This window comes from Rattus norvegicus, chromosome X, assembly GCF_021556685.1.
Source record: "Rattus norvegicus strain SHRSP/BbbUtx chromosome X, alternate assembly SHRSP_T2T, whole genome shotgun sequence".
NCBI lineage: Eukaryota > Metazoa > Chordata > Mammalia > Rodentia > Muridae > Rattus > Rattus norvegicus.
This window is the reverse complement of record NC_141554.1, coordinates 11,710,285-11,730,995: the sequence shown is the minus strand read 5'-3', so window position 1 is coordinate 11,730,995 and position 20,711 is coordinate 11,710,285. Positions and strand designations below refer to the sequence as shown.

Here is a 20,711-nt window from a genome sequence, read left to right as displayed (position 1 = left end):
CTTTGTAATTACTGGGAAATGAATGTTCCCTCAGCTCCCTGGTACCCCTCCTCTGTCTGCATTAAGCACAATACACACTACTTGTGCCTTCCTCCTCCTACATTGTAGTCATACAGTTACTTGAATTTCTGTTAAATGTGTGAAAATTCTTCACAGACAGAATTGTCCATCTTTATTTTGTTTAGAGAATGTGTATTTTGACTTGTCTCCCAGACACTCCTTTTGCCATGGGCACACCCTCCAACCAGAATAACCCAAGCTTCTCCTGCCTGCCCCTTTCACCTATGGTTTTTATTTTTGAGATCTTTACATGTTGACACATGTGAAAAATAGTTCATCCATCTAATGTGCATCCTGTGATTAGAACACAAATCTGCTGTCATCTATTGTTGATAATTACTATTTTCATTTATTTTACTAATTATTAACAATAATGCAGTGAATACAAAATCTGTTTGTGTTGGTGGTGTTTTGAGACAGTTTCATCACATAGATCAGGGTGGACTCCAAGTGGGAAACTGTTAGTCCTCCTGCCCCTTCCTCCTCAGTTTTGGGATTACACATGTATGTCACCAAGTCCAGGTTCTCCTTAATGCTTTTGAAAATACTTTTTTTTGTTATTTTCTAAAGTGAATTAATTTAAAAATATTAGGTGTAGTGGTTTGAATATGCTTGACCCAGGGAGTGGCACTATTAGGAGATGTGTCCTTGTTGGAGTAGGTGTGGCCTTGTTGGAGTAGGTGTGTCACTGTGGGGTGGGCTTTGAGAGACTTTCATCCCAGCTGCCTGGAAATCAGTATTCTGCTAGCAGCCTTCAGATGAAGATATAGAACTCTCAGCTTCTCCTGCACCATGTCTGCCTGGATGCTGCCATGCACCTGCCTTTATGATAATGGACTGAACCTCTGAACCTGTAAGCCAGCCTCAGTTAAATGTTGTCCTTATAAGAATTGCCTTGGTCATGGTGTCTCTGCACAGCAGTAAAACTCCAACTAAGACACTAGGAAAGCTGTAGCAAAAGAAGCTCAGCTTGTTAACACAGGATGGTGATACTACAGGCTGAGGCAAGGGGATCACTAGTTCTAGTGAGTTTAAGGCCAGCCTAGGCTATTTTTGGAGAACTTATCTCAAAATAAAGATGTAAACAAACAAAATAAACAGGCTAGGGATGTGGTTCAGTTTAGAATGTTTGCCTTGAAAGCACAGGACCACTAGAACACAGTACAACTAACTCCCATTTTCACTTCATCCAGATTAAACTCTTTTGTCTCTTAGTTAGTACATTGGTTTTATCATTTTCTCTATACTTGAACTTTCTTATTGTAAACCTGAAGACACCATTATCTTACCTAAAATGTAAATCTTGTCAACTCTCCCAATAATGTACTTTTGTTCAGAGTCCATTCCAACATCATAGCTCTTAGTTTTCATGGACTATTACTCTCCTTTAATCTGGGATAACTCTTGTAGTTTTTGGTGTTTTGGGTTTTTCTTCTGACCTTGACATCTTCCAAGAGGATAAACCAGATACTGGAAGAAAAAGTCCCCCAGTTTATAGTAACTACCATTTCCTTTGAGGTATGCCATAAGAGGAAGGCTATATTTCATTAGTTCAACAAAGAAGCAAACATATGACATTGTAATCTTATCATAATTGATGATGTTCTCATGTAATAAGATGCACTATACCAAGTTTTTGTCAATAGAAATAAAAACAGATGTTGTTGTCCACAGAAAGAAATATGTCATAAGCAAGGAGTTTCCACTGATATGTCTACTTTGAATCAGCACAGTAGAATGCCTGCTTTTATTTCTCCCTTAGCACATGTATATGTGTAGTTATATGTATACATGTTCACATATATGTGTGACTGCATGTGCACATGTATGCAGAAATGAGGGGTTGATGTTTGGCATCTTCCTGGATCATTCTCTACTTAATATTCTGAGCCAGAGTCCCTTAATAAAGCAAGAGATCACTGTTGGGGCTAGTATAACTAGCCACCTTGCTCTGGGGATCCAATGTCTACTTTCTTTATGGTTACAGGATTATGAATACAGGTTTCACAAGTTTTACCCAGCTTTTATATGGATATTGGGATACAAACTCTAGTCCTTAAGCTTGTGTAGCAATGACTTTATCTACTGAGCCATGTCCCCAGCCCTTTCTGCATATCAAGCCTCAGAGATGAATGAGTATTGACAAAAAGTAAATGCTCATCTACTTATTTGTTAAATACAAGACCACAAAAGAAGTTGTGTATAAGTAACTTTGATTTCCTCAGATATACTTGTCCTCTAGGAGGCTTACTACCTCCATCTGCTACCCTAGGCCTGGTCCTGGAAGCTTCTGGCCTCTGTACAATCTAATCTAGGCCTAGAATGATTTCAGCTTCTGAGGCTTATTGCTGAATAATCTCACATTGTCTATTCCTTTCTGAACTCTGACTGGCTGGTTCAACTCTGCTGTTCCAGCTCAAACTCCTCTCTAAGCCGACCGATTCAGTTTTGTTTCTCTCAGTTTCTCATTGAATTGCTCTACTTGGCATCAGACTAATTAACAATCTATTCTAATCTTCTGGATCTTTCTCATTCTCTCACTCATTCTGTTTTCATCAATGTCTAGCTTGTTCTCTATCTGCAACCTATCTCTGTACAACTGTCCTGGTAAAAACTACTGCCTCTCCCTACCCCCTGTCTCTCTGCCTGTTCTTAAGTAGCCTCTCTTTCCTGTCTGTTCTATTGAGAGTTAGGCATATCGTATGTGTGACTCATTCTGTCAAATCTTTCTCTTATTTGTCTCTTTGTCTTCCTCTCAACTAGAAGTCACTTTCAAATATGGCTACTTCCTTCTACCTACATTGTTTGAGATTAAAGGTATCTACTAGGGATACATCTGTATTCCAGCCAGATCATACTTTAATCCAGGGATTGTCTGCATCCCAGCCCCATAACAGAGAAAACCCTAGAAGGTCTTTGGATGTGATCCCTTGCTAAAGCAGTCATATTGCTGGGTTGAAATTCTTCTACACAGTTTTAGGGTATCTAACTGGGTGATGGGTGACTTTGTAGCAGATGAATGCCTCTCCTTAGTATACAGAGGGCCCTGAGTTTCTTCCCAGACCTATGAGGGTAAAAAGCATGTAATTTAGGCTTCTGTGAAATCCAAACCTACTATAGGTTTTACTATTTCTTCTCAGCAATTTTGCTTTAGACTTAATGTTTATAGTCAAAATACCAAAGTAAAAATTTTCTTGGATGTGTCTGCTTCTCTCTGTTTAGGATATGTGTATTATTCATTTGTAAGCCAGTTTGGTTTATTTATCTATTGATATTCCACATTATTTGTTCTTTGTCTTATTATATATATAAGCTGTATCTGTCCTATTTTGATTTGGCTAATTTGGCAAATAATTTATGTATTTTTCTTACTTAAATCAGTTTGGCCTATTTTCTGTTCTAAAACTTTATTACTTTTCTGCTTCCATACTTAAAGTATTTTCATCCTTACGGATTATTTGAACACATTTTCTTTTCTGACTTCCAACATTAACACAATTCATGCATTTTATTTATAAATACTGACATAAGTGTGTAAAACTACAGATTTTCTAGTGATCTCTAAAAGTATCCAACAGTCTCTGATATTTGCTACTTTTATTACTTGTTTTGCCCTTTTTTTTTAACCCAATGGTTGTTTGATAGATTTTCAGTTTCTAGCTAGAAGTTTAAATGTTATAGAGTTTAAATTTTGTTTTTATTCTAACCTGATAGCTATGCTATCCCTTTGCTAAGAAGGAGGTTTGGAATCTTTCAAGTGGTATAGAAATTACTGATGTTTTCTTTGTGATCTAATATTTATACAATTGAGAAGGATGGGCTCTATTGTGCTCTAATGTTCAATGTAGACCACTGGTGTATGTAGTTATTATGATTTGATGTTTCTGTATCATTACTGTGCCTGACCCTTGATCTGCTTTGTACTGAAAGGCTTCTACTAGCCTGAGTTTCCATCTGTATCTCCTTGAACCCTTGCTATTGCTTTTAGAAAATGGTCAAATACAGAGGCGAATGCCAGCAGCAAACCACTGAACTGAGAACGGGACCCCCATTGAAAGAATCAGAGAAAGGACTGAAAGAGCTTAAAGGGGCTTGAGACCCCATATGAACAACAATGCCAGCCAACCAGAACTTCCAGTGACTAAGCCACTACCCAAAGACTATACATAGACTGACCCTGGGCTCCAACTGCATAGGTAGCAATGGATAAGCTTGTTGGGGTACCAGTGGAATGGGAAGCCCTTGGTCCTACCAAGGCTGGACACCCAGTGTACAGGATTGTTGGGGGGTGGTAATGGGGGGTGGATGAGGAGGGGAACACCCATATAGAAGGGGAGAGGGAGGGGTTAGGGGGCTGATGGCCTGGGAAAGGGAATAACATTTGAAATGTAAATAAGAAATACCCAATTTAATAAAAATGAAAAAATGATACAATCCACAGATCACATGAAGCTCAAGAAGAAGGACAGACAAAATGGGGATGCTTCAGTTCTTCTTAAAAGGTCGAACAAAAATACTCATAGGAGAGGATATGAAAACAGTTTGGAGCAGAGACTGAAGGAATGGCTATTCAGAGCTTGCTCCACCTGGGTGTATACACACACACACACACACACACACACACACACACACACACACACACACACAGAGAGAGAGAGAGAGAGAGAGAGAGAGAGAGAGAATAAATAAGTGTCAAAACAATGCAAGTGATATAATCAAACTAGACAATTTTCTTTAAAAATTAAACAAATAACCAAATAACCAATAGTCACATAGAAAGTTTCCCTATTATTAGTAATTACAGAAATGCAAATCAAAACTACAATATTGCTTTAGGACTATTAAATGATTATAAAATGAAATAAAATTACAAGTGTTGCTAAAGATGTTGAGAAATGGGAGGCTACATATATCACTGGTAGGAGTACCATTTGGTTGTCTCCCTAGAAATTAAACTCTGACTTAATTTATTCCAACTCTAGGTATAAATCAAAAAAACTAAAAACATGTGAATACACAGAAAGTGTGCAGGAATTCTTTCAGTGGAATTTTTCATAACAGCTAAGGTTTAAATAACTGAAATGTCTACCAATTGATGAGTAAAACAAATTGTGTAATATGTGCACAGCAGAACGTTATGCTGTCAGGGAATGAAATGAATGAACTGCCACATACTGCAATGTAGATGAATATTGAAAACATTGTGACAAATGAGAAAAGTCAGATGCAAATGGCCAACTATTAGTTGAAATATCTAGAATAGGCATTCACAGAAACAAAAAGACTAATAATGAACACAAGGATTGAAGGAGAATAGGAAATAGCTGCTGCCACTTTACTAAACCAGCATAATCCGTACCTTCATTCTAAATATTTGTCCTTATGCCCACAGATAACTGTAGTTCTCACTCCTCATCAAGGGAACTTCTGTTTGCAACGGATGGAAACTGCTAGAGATAGGGGAAAACCTACTAGGCAGGCCTCAAACCAACACAAAGAACTACAGGCAACTAAGGAATATAGAGAACAGGAGAAATAAGTCTTTCACAGGGAAAACCACAAAAACTGGTTATCCAATGTTAAATGTTCAGCTCTGAAAACGCACATATAAGTAACATTATAAAGACTAAATAGGGTATCTCTCTCTCTCTCTCTCTCTCTCTCTCTCTCTCTCTCTCTCTCTCTCTCTCTCCCTCTCTCCCTCTCTCCCTCTCTCCCTCTCTCCTTCTCTCTCTCTCTGTGCGTGCGTGCGTGCGTGCGTGCGTGCATGCGTGCGTGTGTGTGTGTGGGGTATGTGAACAACAAAAAGAGAGGCCATAAGGCCATAAATTTGAGAGAGAGCAAGGGGGTACATCAATCAGAGGGTTTTAAAGGAAGAAAGGGAAGGAGAAAATGATATAATTATATTATAATCAAAGAAAGAAGAAAAAATATATACTCAGGAAAAGAATGATAGGCCAGCAAATTGGCTCAATGGGTACATCAAGTTTGAGGTCCTGAGTTAATATCTAGGAACTACATAGCAGAAAGAGAATGAACTCTCACAAATATCTTTGTCTCCCACTATTACCTTGTAAGGTATAATGTGTGCTTTGAGCTTTAATAAGGTTTATTTTATGAATGTAGGTGCCTTGGCATTTGGAGCATAGATATTCAGGATTGAGAGTTCATCTTGGTGGATTTTTTCTTTGATGAGTATGAAGTGTCCTTCCTTATTCTTTTTTATAACTTTTGGTTGAAAGTTGATTTTATTCGATATTAATATGACTACTCCCGCTTCTTTCTTAAGACCTGGAAAGTTGTTTTCTAGCCTTTTACTCTGAGGTAGTATCTGGCTTTGTCACTGAGGTGTGTTCCCTGTATGCAGCAAAATGCTTAGTCCTCTTTACATATCCAGTCTGTTAGTCTATATCTTTTTATTGGGGAATTGATTGTCCATTGATGTTAAGGGATATTAAGGAATAGTGATTGTTGCTTCCTGTTACTTTTGTTGTTAGAGGTGGAATTATGTTCATGTGTCTCTTCTCTTTTGGATTCATTGCAAGGAGATTACTTTCTCGCTTGTTCAAGGGTGCAGTTTCCCTCCTTGTGTTGGAGTTTTCTGTGTGTTATCCTTAGTAGGGCTGGATTTGTGGAAAGATATTATGAAAATTTGGTTTTGTCATGGAATATTTTGGTTTCTCCATCTATGTTAATTGAGAGTTTTGCTGGATATAGTAGCCTGGGCTGGCATTTATATTCTTCGGGTCTATATGACATCTTCCCAGGATCTTCGGGCTTTCATTGTCTCTGATGAGAAATATGATGTAATTTTGATAGGTCTGCCTTTATATGTTACTTGACCTTTTTCACTTACTGCTTTTAATATTCTTTCTTTGTTTTGTGCATTTGGTGTTATAACTATTATGTGATTGTGATTGAAGGAATTTCTTTTCTGGTCCAATCTATTTGGAGTTCTGTAGGCTTCTTCTATGTTTATGGGCATCTATTTCTTTAGGTAAGGGATGTTTTCTTCTATAATTTTGTTGAAGATATTTACTGACCCTTTTTGTGTATATAGAAAGTGGATTTATTTTTAATTGTTAGTGTGAGAGAACTCTCCAATTTCTTATTTTTTTTTATTAACTTGAGTATTTCTTATGTACATTTCGAGTGTTATTCCCTTTCCCGGTATCCGGGCAAACATCCCCCTCCCCCCTCCCCTTCATTATGGGTGTTCCCTTCCCAACCCTCCCCCATTGCCGCCCTCACCCCACCAGTCTAGTTCACTGGGGGTTCAGTCTTAGCATGACCCAGGGCTTCTCTTTCCACTGGTGCTCTTACTAGGATATTCATTGCTACCTATGAGGTCAGAGTCCAGGGTCAGTCCATGTATAGTCTTTAGGTAGTGGCTTAGTCCCTGGAAGCTCTGGTTGCTTAGCATTGTTGTACATATGGGGTCTCGAGCCCCTTCAAGCTCTTCCAGTTCTTTCTCTGATTCCTTCACCGGGGGACCTATTCTCAGTTCAGTGGTTTGCTGCTGGCATTCGCCTCTGTATTTGCTGTATTCTGGCTGTGTCTCTCAGGAGCAATCGACATCCGGCTCCTGTCTGTCTGCACTTCTTTGCTTCATCCATCTTGTCTAATTGGGTGGCTGTATATGTATGGGCCACATGTGGGGCAGGCTCTGAATGGGTGTTCCTTCAGTCTCTGTTTTAATCTTTGCCTCTCCCTTCCCTGCCAAGGGTATTCTTTTTCCTCATTTAAAGAAGGAATGAAGCATTCACATTTTGATCATCCGTCTTGAGTTTCATTTGTTCTAGGGATCTATGGTAATTCAAGCATTTGGGCTAATAGCCACTTATCAATGAGTGCATACCATGTATGTGATTGGGTTAGCTCACTCAGGATGATATTTTCCAGTTCCAACCATTTGCCTACGAATTTCATAAAGTCGTTGTTTTTGATAGCTGAGTAATATTCCATTGTGTAGATGTACCACATTTTCTGTATCCATTCCTCTGTTGAAGGGCATCTGGGTTCTTTCCAGTTTCTGGCTATTATAAATAAGGCTGCAATGAACATAGTGGAGCACGTGTCTCTTTTATATGTTGAGGCATCTTTTGGGTATATGCCCAAGAGAGGTATAGCTGGATCCTCAGGCAGTTCATTGTCCAATTTTCTGAGGAACCTCCAGACTGATTTCCAGAATGGTTGTACCAGTCTGCAATCCCACCAACAATGGAGGAGTGTTCCTCTTTCTCCACATCCTCGCCAGCATCTGCTGTCACCTGAGTTTTTGATCTTAGCCATTCTCACTGGTGTGAGGTGAAATCTCAGGGTTGTTTTGATTTGCATTTCCCTTATGACTAAAGATGTTGAACATTTCTTTAGGTGTTTCTCAGCCATTCGGCATTCCTCAGCTGTGAATTCTTTGTTTAGCTCTGAACCCAATTTTTTAATAGGGTTATTTGTTTCCCTGCGGTCTAACTTCTTGAGTTCTTTGTATATTTTGGATATAAGGCCTCTATCTGTTGTAGGATTGGTAAAGATCTTTTCCCAATCTGTTGGTTGCCGTTTTGTCCTAACCACAGTGTCCTTTGCCTTACAGAAGCTTTGCAGTTTTATGAGATCCCATTTGTCGATTCTTGATCTTAGAGCGTAAGCCATTGGTGTTTTGTTCAGGAAATTTTTTCCAGTGCCCATGTGTTCCAGATGCTTCCCTAGTTTTTCTTCTATTAGTTTGAGTGTGTCTGCTTTGATGTGGAGGTCCTTGATCCACTTGGACTTAAGCTTTGTACAGGGTGATAAGCATGGATCAATCTGCATTCTTCTACATGTTGACCTCCAGTTGAACCAGCACCATTTGCTGAAAATGCTATCTTTTTTCCATTGGATGGTTTTGGCTCCTTTGTCAAAAATCAAGTGACCATAGGTGTGTGGGTTCATTTCTGGGTCTTCAATTCTATTCCATTGGTCTATCTGTCTGTCTCTGTACCAATACCATGCAGTTTTTTATCACTATTGCTCTGTAATACTGCTTGAGTACAGGGATAGTGATTCCCCCTGAAGTCCTTTCATTGTTGAGGATAGCTTTAGCTATCCTGGGTTTTTTGTTATTCCAGATGAATTTGCAAATTGTTCTGTCTAACTCTTTGAAGAATTGGATTGGTATTTTGATGGGGATTGCATTGAATCTGTAGATTGCTTTTGGTAAAATGGCCATTTTTACTATATTAATCCTGCCAATCCATGAGCATGGAAGATCTTTCCATCTTCTGAGGTCTTCTTCAATTTCCTTCTTCAGTGTCTTGAAGTTCTTATTGTACGGACCTTTTACTTGCTTTGTTAAATCACACCGAGGTACTTTATATTATTTGGGTCTATTATGAAGGGTGTCGTTTCCCTAATTTCTTTCTCGGCTTGTTTCTCTTTTGTATAGAGGAAGGCAACTGATTTATTTGAGTTAATTTTATACCCAGCCACTTTGCTGAAGTTGTCTATCAGCTTTAGTAGTTCTCTGGTGGAACGTTTGGGATCACTTAAATATACTATCATATCATCTGCAAATAGTGATATTTTGAATTCTTCTTTTCTGATCTGTATCCCCTTGACATCCTTTTGTTGTCTGATTGCTCTGGCTAGAACTTCAAGAACTATATTGAATAAGTAGGGAGAGAGTGGGCAGCCTTGTCTAGTCCCTGATTTTAGTGGGATTGCTTCAAGTTTCTCTCCATTTAGTTTAATGTTAGCAACTGGTTTGCTGTATATGGCTTTTACTATGTTCAGGTATGGGCCTTGAATTCCTATTCTCTCCAGGACTTTTATCATGAAGGGGTGTTGAATTTTGTCAAAGGCTTTCTCAGCGTCTAATGAAATGATCATGTGGTTTTGTTCTTTCAGTTTGTTTATATAATGGATCACGTTGATGGTTTTCCGTATATTAAACCATCCCTGCATGCCTGGGATGAAGCCTACTTGGTCATGGTGGATGATTGTTTTGATGTGCTCTTGGATTCGGTTTGCCAGAATTTTGTTGAGTAATTTTGCGTCGATATTCATAAGGGAAATTGGTCTGAAGTTCTCTTTCTTCGTTGTGTCTTTGTGTGGTTTAGGTATAAGAGTAATTGTGGCTTCGTAGAAGGTATTCGGTAGTGATCCATCTGTTTCAATTTTGTGGAATAGTTTGGATAATATTGGTATGAGGTCTTCTACGAAGGTTTGATAGAATTCTGCACTAAACCCGTCTGGACCTGGGCTCTTTTTGGTTGGGAGACCTTTAATGACTGCTTCTATTTCCTTAGGAGTTATGGGGTTGTTTAACTGGTTTATCTGTTCCTGATTTAACTTCGGTACTTGGTATCTGTCTAGGAAATTGTCCATTTCCTGAAGATTTTCAAGTTTTGTTGAATATAGGTTTTTATAGTAAGATCTGATGATTTTTTGAATTTCCTCTGAATCTGTTGTTATGTCTCCCTTTTCATTTCTGATTTTGTTAATTTGGACGCACTCTCTGTGTCCTCTCGTTAGTCTGGCTAAGGGTTTATCTATCTTGTTGATTTTCTCAAAGAACCAACTTTTGGTTCTGTTGATTCTTTCTATGGTCCTTTTTGTTTCTACTTGGTTGATTTCAGCTCTGAGTTTGATTATTTCCTGCCTTCTACTCCTCCTGGGTGGATTTGCTTCTTTTTGTTCTAGAGCTTTTAGGTGTGCTGTCAAGCTGCTGACATATGCTCTTTCCTGTTTCTTTCTGCAGGCACTCAGCGCTATGAGTTTTCCTCTTAGCACAGCTTTCATTGTGTCCCATAAGTTTGGGTATGTTGTACCTTCATTTTCATTAAATTCTAAAAAGTTTTTAATTTCTTTCTTTATTTCTTCCTTGACCAGGTTATCATTGAGTAGAGCATTGTTCAATTTCCAAGTATATGTGGGCATTCTTCCCTGATTGTTATTGAAGACCAATTTTAGGCCGTGGTGGTCCGATAGCACGCATGGGATTATTTCTATCTTTCTGTACCTGTTGAGGCCTGTTTTTTGACCAAGTATATGGTCAATTTTGGAGAAAGTACCATGAGGAGCTGAGAAGAAGGTATATCCTTTTGCTTTAGGATAGAATGTTCTATAAATATCCGTTAAGTCCATTTGGCTCATGACTTCTCTTAGTCTGTCGACATCACTGTTTAATTTCTGTTTCCATGATCTGTCCATTGATGAGAGTGGGGTGTTGAAATCTCCTACTATTATTGTGTGAGGTGCAATGTGTGTTTTGAGCTTTAGTAAGGTTTCTTTTACATATGTAGGTGCCCTTGTATTTGGGGCACAGATATTTAGGATTGAGAGTTCATCTTGGTGGATTTTTCCTTTGATGAATATGAAGTGTCCTTCCTTATCTTTTTTGATGACTTTTAGTTGAAAATTGATTTTATTTGATATTAGAATGGCTACTCCAGCTTGCTTCTTCTGACCATTTGCTTGGAAAGTTGTTTTCCAGCCTTTCACTCTGAGGTAATGTCTGTCTTTGTCTCTGAGGTGTGTTTCCTGTAGGCAGCAGAATGCAGGGTCCTCGTTGCGTATCCAGTTTGTTAATCTATGTCTTTTTATTGGGGAGTTGAGGCCATTGATGTTGAGAGATATTAAGGAATAGTGATGATTGCTTCCCATTATATTCATATTTGGATGTGAGGTTATGTTTGTGTGATTTCATTCTCTTTGTTTTGTTGCCAAGACGATTAGTTTCTTGCTTCTTCTAGGGTATAGCTTGCCTCCTTATGTTGGGCTTTACCATTTATTATCCTTTGTAGTGCTGGATTTGTAGAAAGATATTGTGTAAATTTGGTTTTGTCATGGAATATCTTGGTTTCTCCATCTATGTTAATTGAGAGTTTTGCAGGATACAGTAACCTGGGCTGGCATTTGTGTTCTCTTAGGGTCTGTATGACATCAGTCCAGGATCTTCTGGCCTTCATAGTTTCTGGCGAGAAGTCTGGTGTGATTCTGATAGGTCTGCTTTTATATGTTACTTGACCTTTTTCCCTTACTGCCTTTAATATTCTTTCTTTATTTTGTGCATTTGGTGTTTTGACTATTATGTGACGGGAGGTGTTTCTTTTCTGGTCCAATCTATTTGGAGTTCTGTAGGCTTCTTGTATGTCTATGGGTATCTCTTTTTTTAGGTTAGGGAAGTTTTCTTCTATGATTTTGTTGAAGATATTTACTGGTCCTTTGAGCTGGGAGTCTTCACTCTCTTCTATACCTATTATCCTTAGGTTTGATCTTCTCATTGAGTCCTGGATTTCCTGTATGTTTTGGACCAGTAGCTTTTTCCGCTTTACATTATCTTTGACAGTTGAGTCAATGATTTCTATGGAATCTTCTGCTCCTGAGATTCTCTCTTCCATCTCTTGTATTCTGTTGGTGATGCTTGTATCTACGGCTCCTTGTCTCTTCTTTTGGTTTTCTATATCCAGGGTTGTTTCCATGTGTTCTTTCTTGATTGCTTCTATTTCCATTTTTAATTCCTTCAACTGTTTGATTGTGTTTTCCTGGAATTCTTTCAGGGATTTTTGCGATTCCTCTCTGTAGGCTTCTACTTGTTCTCTAAGGGAGTTCTTCACGTCTTTCTTGAAGTCCTCCAGCATCATGATCAAATATGATTTTGAAACTAGATCTTGCTTTTCTGGTGTGTTTGGATATTCCATGTTTGTTTTGGTGGGAGAATTGGGCTCCGATGATGCCATGTAGTCTTGGTTTCTGTTGCTTTGGTTCCTTCGCTTGCCTCTCGCCATCAGATTATCTCTAGTGTTACTTTGTTCTGCTATTTCTGACAGTGGCTAGACTGTCCTATAAGCCTGTGTGTCAGGAGTGCTGTAGATCTGTTTTCCTCTCTTTCAGTCAGTTATGGGGACAGAGTGTTCTGCTTTCGGGCGTGTAGTTTTTCCTCTCTACAGGTCTTCAGCTGTTCCTGTGGGCCTGTGTCTTGAGTTCACCAGGAAGCTTTCTTGCAGCAGAAACGTTGGTCTTACCTGTGGTTCCGAGGCTCAAGTTTGCTCGTGGGGTTTGCTCAAGTTTGCTGCCCACTGGCTCTCTGCGGCAGCAGCCCTGACCCTTTTTAAGTTGAGAATCTTCGCTGTCTTCTATACCTCTTATCTTTAGGTTTGATCTTCTTATTGTGTCCTAGAGTTCCTGGATGTTTTTGGTTAAGAGCTTTTTGTTTTTGCATTTTCTTTGATGGTTGTGTCAGTGTTTTCTATGGTATTTTCTGCCCCTGATATTCTCTCTTCTATTTCTTGTATTCTGTTGGTAATCCTTTCATCCATGTGTCTTGATCTCTTTCCTAGATTTTCTATCTTCAGGGTTGTCTCCCTTTGTGATTTCTTTATTGTTTCTATTACCATTTTTAGATTCTGGATGGTTTTGTTCAATTCCTTCACCTATTTGGTTGATTTTTTTCTATTTCCTCTTTAAGGGCTTCTACAGGTTTATCCATGTTGTCCTGTATTTCTTTAAGGGAATTATTTTTGTCCTTCTTAAAGATCTCTAACATTATCATGGGTTGTGATTTTAAATCCAATCCTTGCTTTTCAGGTTTGTTGGGGTATCCAGGGCTTTCTGTGGTGGGAGAACTGGGTTCTGATGATACCAAGTGGCCTTGGTTTCTGTTGTTAGGTTATTGCCCTTGCCTCTTGCCATCAGGTTAACGCTGGTGTTAGCTGGTTTTGCTGTCTCTGACAGTGACTTGACCATCCTTTATGCCCGTATGTCAGCACTCCTGGAGTCGGGCTTTCTCCCAGCAGGATCTGGGTACAGAGAGCTGTGCACAGGGTCAGCTCCCGGCACAGTTTGAAACCGGAAGGATCCTGTCCCACACTGCTCCTCGATAACTGTGTCCAGAGGGCTCCGGGCAGGTTCCTCTTCGGCCAGGAATGTGAGCAGAAGTGGTGGTCTCACCTATGCTCTCAGAATTTTCCACACTTTTTTTTGTAATTTTTTTTCGTGTTTTTGTATTTTTTTTATTATTATTAACTTGAGTATTTCTTATATACATTTCAAGTGTTATTCCCTTTCCCAGTTTCCGGGCAAACATCCCCCTCCCCCCTCCCCTTTCTTATCGGTGTTCCCCTCCCCACCCTCCCCCCATTGTCCCCCTCCCCCCATAGTCTAGTTCACTGGGGGTTCAGTCTTAGCAGGACCCAGGGCTTCCCCTTCCACTGGAGCTCTTACTAGGATATTCATTGCTACCTATGAGGTCAGAGTCCAGGGTCAGTCCATGTATAGTCTTTAGGTAGTGGCTTAGTCCCTGGAAGCTCTGGTTGCTTGGCATTGTTGTACATATGGGGTCTCGAACCCTTCAAGCTCTTCCAGTTCTTTCTCTGATTCCTTCAACGGGGGTCCTCTTCTCAGTTCAGTGGTTTGCTGCTGGTATTCGCCTCTGTATTTGCTGTATTCTGGCTGTGTCTCTCAGGAGCGATCTACATCTGGCTCCTGTTGCTCTGCACTTCTTTGCTTCATCCATCTTGCCTAATTGGATGGCTGTATATGCATGGGCCACATGTGGGGCAGACTCTGAATGGGTGTTCCTTCAGTCTCTGTTTTAATCTTTGCCTCTCTCTTCCCTGCCAAGGGTATTCTTGTTCCCCTTTTAAAGAAGGAGTGAACCATTCACATTTTGATCATCTGTCTTGAGTTTCATTTGTTCTAGGCATTTAGGGTAATTCAAGCATTTGGGCTAATAGCCACTTATCAGTGAGTGCATACCATGTATGTCTTTCTGTGTTTGGGTTAGCTCACTCAGGATGATATTTTCCAGTTCCAACCATTTGCCTACAATTTCATAAAGTCGTTGTTTTTGATAGCTGAGTAATATTCCATTGTGTAGATGTACCACATTTTCTGTATCCATTCCTCTGTTGAAGGGCATCTGGGTTCTTTCCAGCTTCTGGCTATTATAAATAAGGCTGCAATGAACATAGTGGAGCATGTGTCTCTTTTATATGTTGAGGCATCTTTTGGGTATATGCCCAAGAGAGGTATAGCTGGATCCTCAGGCAGTTCATTGTCCAATTTTCTGAGGATCCTCCAGACTGATTTCCAGAATGGTTGTACCAGTTTGCAATTCCACCAACAATGGAGGAGTGTTCCTCTTTCTCCACATCCTCGCCAGCATCTGTTGTCCCCTGAGTTTTTGATCTTAGCCATTCTCACTGGTGTGAGGTGAAATCTCAGGGTTGTTTTGATTTGCATTTCCCTTATGACTAAAGATGTTGAACATTTCTTTAGGTGTTTCTCCGCCATTTGGCATTCCTCAGCTGTGAATTCTTTGTTTAGCTCTGAGCCCCATTTTTTAATAGGGTTATTTGTTTCCCTGTGGTCTAACTTCTTGAGTTCTTTGTATATTTTGGATATAAGGCCTCTATCTGTTGTAGGATTGGTAAAGATCTTTTCCCAATCTGTTGGTTGCCGTTTTGTCCTAACCACAGTGTCCTTTGCCTTACAGAAGCTTTGCAGTTTTATGAGATCCCATTTGTCGATTCTTGATCTTAGAGCGTAAGCCATTGGTGTTTTGTTCAGGAAATTTTTTCCAGTGCCCATGTGTTCCAGATGCTTCCCTAGTTTTTCTTCTATTAGTTTGAGTGTGTCTGCTTTGATGTGGAGGTCCTTGATCCACTTGGGCTTAAGCTTTGTACAGGGTGATAAGCATGGATCGATCTGCATTCTTCTACATGTTGACCTCCAGTTGAACCAGCACCATTTGCTGAAAATGCTATCTTTTTTCCATTGGATGGTTTTGGCTCCTTTGTCAAAAATCAAGTGACCATATGTGTGTGGGTTCATTTCTGGGTCTTCAATTCTATTCCATTGGTCTATCTGTCTGTCTCTGTACCAATACCATGCAGTTTTTATCACTATTGCTCTGTAATACTGCTTGAGTTCAGGGATAGTGATTCCCCCTGAAGTCCTTTCATTGTTGAGGATAGCTTTAGCTATCCTGGGTTTTTTGTTATTCCAGATGAATTTGCAAATTGTTCTGTCTAACTCTTTGAAGAATTGGATTGGTATTTTGATGGGGATTGCATTGAATCTGTAGATTGCTTTTGGTAAAATGGCCATTTTTACTATATTAATCCTGCCAATCTATGAGCATGGGAGATCTTTCCATCTTCTGAGGTCTTCTTCAATTTCCTTCTTCAGTGTCTTGAAGTTCTTATTGTACAGATCTTTTACTTGCTTTGTTAAAGTCACTCCGAGGTACTTTATATTATTTGGGTCTATTATGAAGGGTGTCGTTTCCCTAATTTCTTTCTCGGCTTGTTTCTCTTTTGTATAGAGGAAGGCAACTGATTTATTTGAGTTAATTTTATACCCAGCCACTTTGCTGAAGTTGTTTATCAGCTTTAGTAGTTCTCTGGTGGAACTTTTGGGATCACTTAAATATACTATCATGTCATCTGCAAATAGTGATATTTTGACTTCTTCTTTTCCGATCTGTATCCCCTTGACATCCTTTTGTTGTCTGATTGCTCTGGCTAGAACTTCAAGAACTATATTGAATAAGTAGGGAGAGAGTGGGCAGCCTTGTCTAGTCCCTGATTTTAGTGGGATTGCTTCAAGTTTCTCTCCATTTAGTTTAATGTTAGCAACTGGTTTGCTGTATATGGCTTTTACCATGTTCAGGTATGGGCCTTGAATTCCTATTCTTTCCAGGACTTTTATCATGAAGGGGTGTTGAATTTTGTCAAATGCTTTCTCAGCATCTAATGAAATGATCATGTGGTTTTGTTCTTTCAGTTTGTTTATATAATGGATCACGTTGATGGTTTTCCGTATATTAAACCATCCCTGCATGCCTGGGATGAAGCTTACTTGATCATGGTGGATGATTGTTTTGATGTGCTCTTGGATTCGGTTTGCCAGAATTTTGTTGAGTATTTTTGCGTCGATATTCATAAGGGAAATTGGTCTGAAGTTCTCTTTCTTCGTTGTGTCTTTGTGTGGTTTAGGTATAAGAGTAATTGTGGCTTCGTAGAAGGTATTCGGTAGTGATCCATCTGTTTCAATTTTGTGGAATAGTTTGGATAATATTGGTATGAGGTCTTCTATGAAGGTTTGATAGAATTCTGCACTAAACCCGTCTGGACCTGGGCTCTTTTTGGTTGGGAGACCTTTAATGACTGCTTCTATTTCCTTAGGAGTTATGGGGTTGTTTATCTGGTTTATCTGTTCCTCATTTAACTTCGGTATTTGGTATCTGTCTAGGAAATTGTCCATTTCCTGAAGATTTTCAAGTTTTGTTGAATATAGGTTTTTATAGTAAGATCTGATGATTTTTTGAATTTCCTCTGAATCTGTTGTTATGTCTCCCTTTTCATTTCTGATTTTGTTAATTTGGACGCACTCTCTGTGTCCTCTCGTTAGTCTGGCTAAGGGTTTATCTATCTTGTTGATTTTCTCAAAGAACCAACTTTTGGTTCTGTTGATTCTTTCTATGGTCCTTTTTGTTTCTACTTGGTTGATTTCAGCTCTGAGTTTGATTATTTCCTGCCTTCTACTCCTCCTGGGTGGATTTGCTTCTTTTTGTTCTAGAGCTTTTAGGTGTGCTGTCAAGCTGCTGACATATGCTCTTTCCTGTTTCTTTCTGCAGGCACTCAGCGCTATGAGTTTTCCTCTTAGCACAGCTTTCATTGTGTCCCATAAGTTTGGGTATGTTGTACCTTCATTTTCATTAAATTCTAAAAAGTTTTTAATTTCTTTCTTTATTTCTTCCTTGACCAGGTTATCTTTGAGTAGAGCATTGTTCAATTTCCAAGTATATGTGGACATTCTTCCTTGATTGTTATTGAAGACCAGTTTTAGGCCGTGGTGGTCCGATAGCACGCATGGGATTATTTCTATCTTTCTGTACCTGTTGAGGCCCGTTTTTTGACCAAGTATATGGTCAATTTTGGAGAAAGTACCATGAGGAGCTGAGAAGAAGGTATATCCTTTTGCTTTAGGATAGAATGTTCTATAAATATCCGTTAGGTCCATTTGGCTCATGACTTCTCTTAGTCTGTCTACATCTCTGTTTAATTTCTGTTTCCATGATCTGTCCATTGATGAGAGTGGGGTGTTGAAATCTCCCACTATTATTGTGTGAGGTGCAATGTGTGTTTTGAGCTTTAGTAAGGTTTCTTTTACATATGTAGGTGCCCTTGTATTTGGGGCACAGATATTTAGGATTGAGAGTTCATCTTGGTGGATTTTTCCTTTGATGAATATGAAGTGTCCTTCCTTATCTTTTTTGATGACTTTTAGTTGAAAATTGATTTTATTTGATATTAGAATGGCTACTCCAGCTTGCTTCTTCTGACCATTTGCTTGGAAAGTTGTTTTCCAGCCTTTCACTCTGAGGTAGTGTCTGTCTTTGTCTCTGAGGTGTGTTTCCTGTAGGCAGCAGATTGCAGGGTCCTCGTTGCGTATCCAGTTTGTTAATCTATTTCTTTTTATTGGGGAGTTGAGGCCATTGATGTTGAGAGATATTAAGGAATAGTGGTTATTGCTTCCCGTTATATTCATATTTGGATGTGAGGTTATGTTTGTGTGCTTTCATTCTCTTTGTTTTGTTGCCAAGACGATTAGTTTCTTGCTTCTTCTAGGGTACAGCTTGCCTCCTTATGTTGGGCTTTACCATTTCTTATCCTTTGTAGTGCTGGATTTGTAGAAAGATATTGTGTAAATTTGGTTTTGTCATGGAATATCTTGGTTTCTCCATCTATGTTAATTGAGAGTTTTGCAGGATACAGTAACCTGGGCTGGCATTTGTGTTCCCTTAGGGTCTGTTTGACATCAGTCCAGGATCTTCTGGCCTTCATAGTTTCTGGCGAGAAGTCTGGTGTGATTTTGATAGGTCTGCCTTTATATGTTACTTGACCTTTTTCCCTTACTGCTTTTAATATTCTTTCTTTATTTTGTGCATTTGGTGTTTTGACTATTATGTGACGGGAGGTGTTTCTTTTCTGGTCCAATCTACTTGGAGTTCTGTAGGCATCTTGTATGCCTATGGGTATCTCTTTTTTTAAGTTAGGGAAGTTTTCTTCTATGATTTTGTTGAAGATATTTACTGGTCCTTTGAGCTGGGAGTCTTCACTCTCTTCTATACCTATTATCCTTAGGTTTGATCTTCTCATTGAGTCCTGGATTTCCTGTATGTTTTGGACCAGTAGCTTTTTCCGCTTTACAGTATCTTTGACAGTTGAGTCAATGATTTCTATGGAATCTTCTGCTCCTGAGATTCTCTCTTCCATCTCTTGAATTCTGTTGGTGAGGCTTGTATCTACAGCTCCTTGTCTCTTCTTTTGGTTTTCTATATCCAGGGTTGTTTCCATGTGTTCTTTCTTGATTGCTTCTATTTCCATTTTTAATTCCTTCAACTGTTTGATTGTGTTTTCCTGGAATTCTTTCAGGGATTTTTGCGATTCCTCTCTGTAGGCTTCTACTTGTTTATTAATGTTTTCCTTTGTTTCCCTAAGTGTGTTCATGTCTTTCTTGAAGTCCTCCAGCATCATGATCAGATATGATTTTGAAACTAGATTTGCTTTTCTGGTGTGTTTGGATATTCCATGTTTGTTTTGGTGGGAGAATTGGGCTCCGATGATGGCATGTAGTCTTGGTTTCTGTTGCTTGCGTTCCTGCGCTTGCCTCTCACCATCAGATTATCTCTAGTGTTACTTTGTTCTGCTATTTCTGACAGTGGCTAGACTGTCCTATAAGCCTGTGTGTCAGGAGTGCTGTAGACCTGTTTTCCTCTCTTTCAGTCAGTTATGGGGACAGAGTGTTCTGCTTTCGGGCATGTAATTTTTCCTCTCTACAGGTCTTCAGCTGTTCCTGTGGGCCTGTGTCTTGAGTTCACCAGGCAGCTTTCTTGCAGCAGACAAGTTGGTCTTACCTGTGGTCCCGAGGCTCAAGTTTGCTCGCGGGGTGCTGCCCAAGGGCTCTCTGCGGCGGCAGCAACCAGGAAGACCTGTGCCGCCCCTTCCGGGAGCTTCAGTGCACCAGGGTTCCAGATGGCCTTTGGTGTTTTCCTCTGGCATCCGAGATGTATGTACAGAGAGCAGTCTCTTCTGGTTTCCCAGGCTTGTCTGCCTCTCTGAAGGTTCAGCTCTCCCTCCCATGGGATTTGGGTGCAGCGAACTGTTTATCCGGTCTGTTTCCCTCAGGTTCTGGTGGTGTCTCAGGCAGGGTTCCTGCCGCTCCTGGGCCCTCCCCCACGGGAGCCCAGAGGCCTTATACAGTTTCCTCTTGGGCCAGGGATGTGGGCAGGGGTGGGCAGTATTGGTGGTCTCTTCCGCTCTGCAGCCTCAGGAGTGCCCACCTGATCAGGCGGTGAGGTGTCTTTCCCACAGGGTCTGGGAGCAGAGAGCTGCTGAGGGCCCGGGATCCGCGGGCGTGGGACCTCCCTTTTTGTAATTTTTTTAATTGGGTATTTCTTATTTACATTTCAAATGTTATTCCCTTTCCCGATTTTCTGTCCATAAGCCCCCTAACCTCTCCCCCTCCCCCTCTATAAGGGTGTTCCCCTCCCCATCCACCCCCTTGACGAACCCCCCCTATAATCCCCTACACTGGGGTTCCAACCTTGGCAGGACCGAGGGCTTCTCCTTCCATTGGTACCCAGCAAGGCCATCCTTTGCTACCTA

At 40.0% G+C, this 20,711-nt stretch overlaps 1 long non-coding RNA gene across 1 annotated transcript in view; it reads left to right on the top strand.

Moving 5' to 3' along the window:
• LOC120099197 (uncharacterized) overlaps positions 1–20,711 on the top strand; it is a 36,464-nt gene that overhangs the window by 1,425 nt on the left and 14,328 nt on the right. The window lies entirely within an intron of this gene.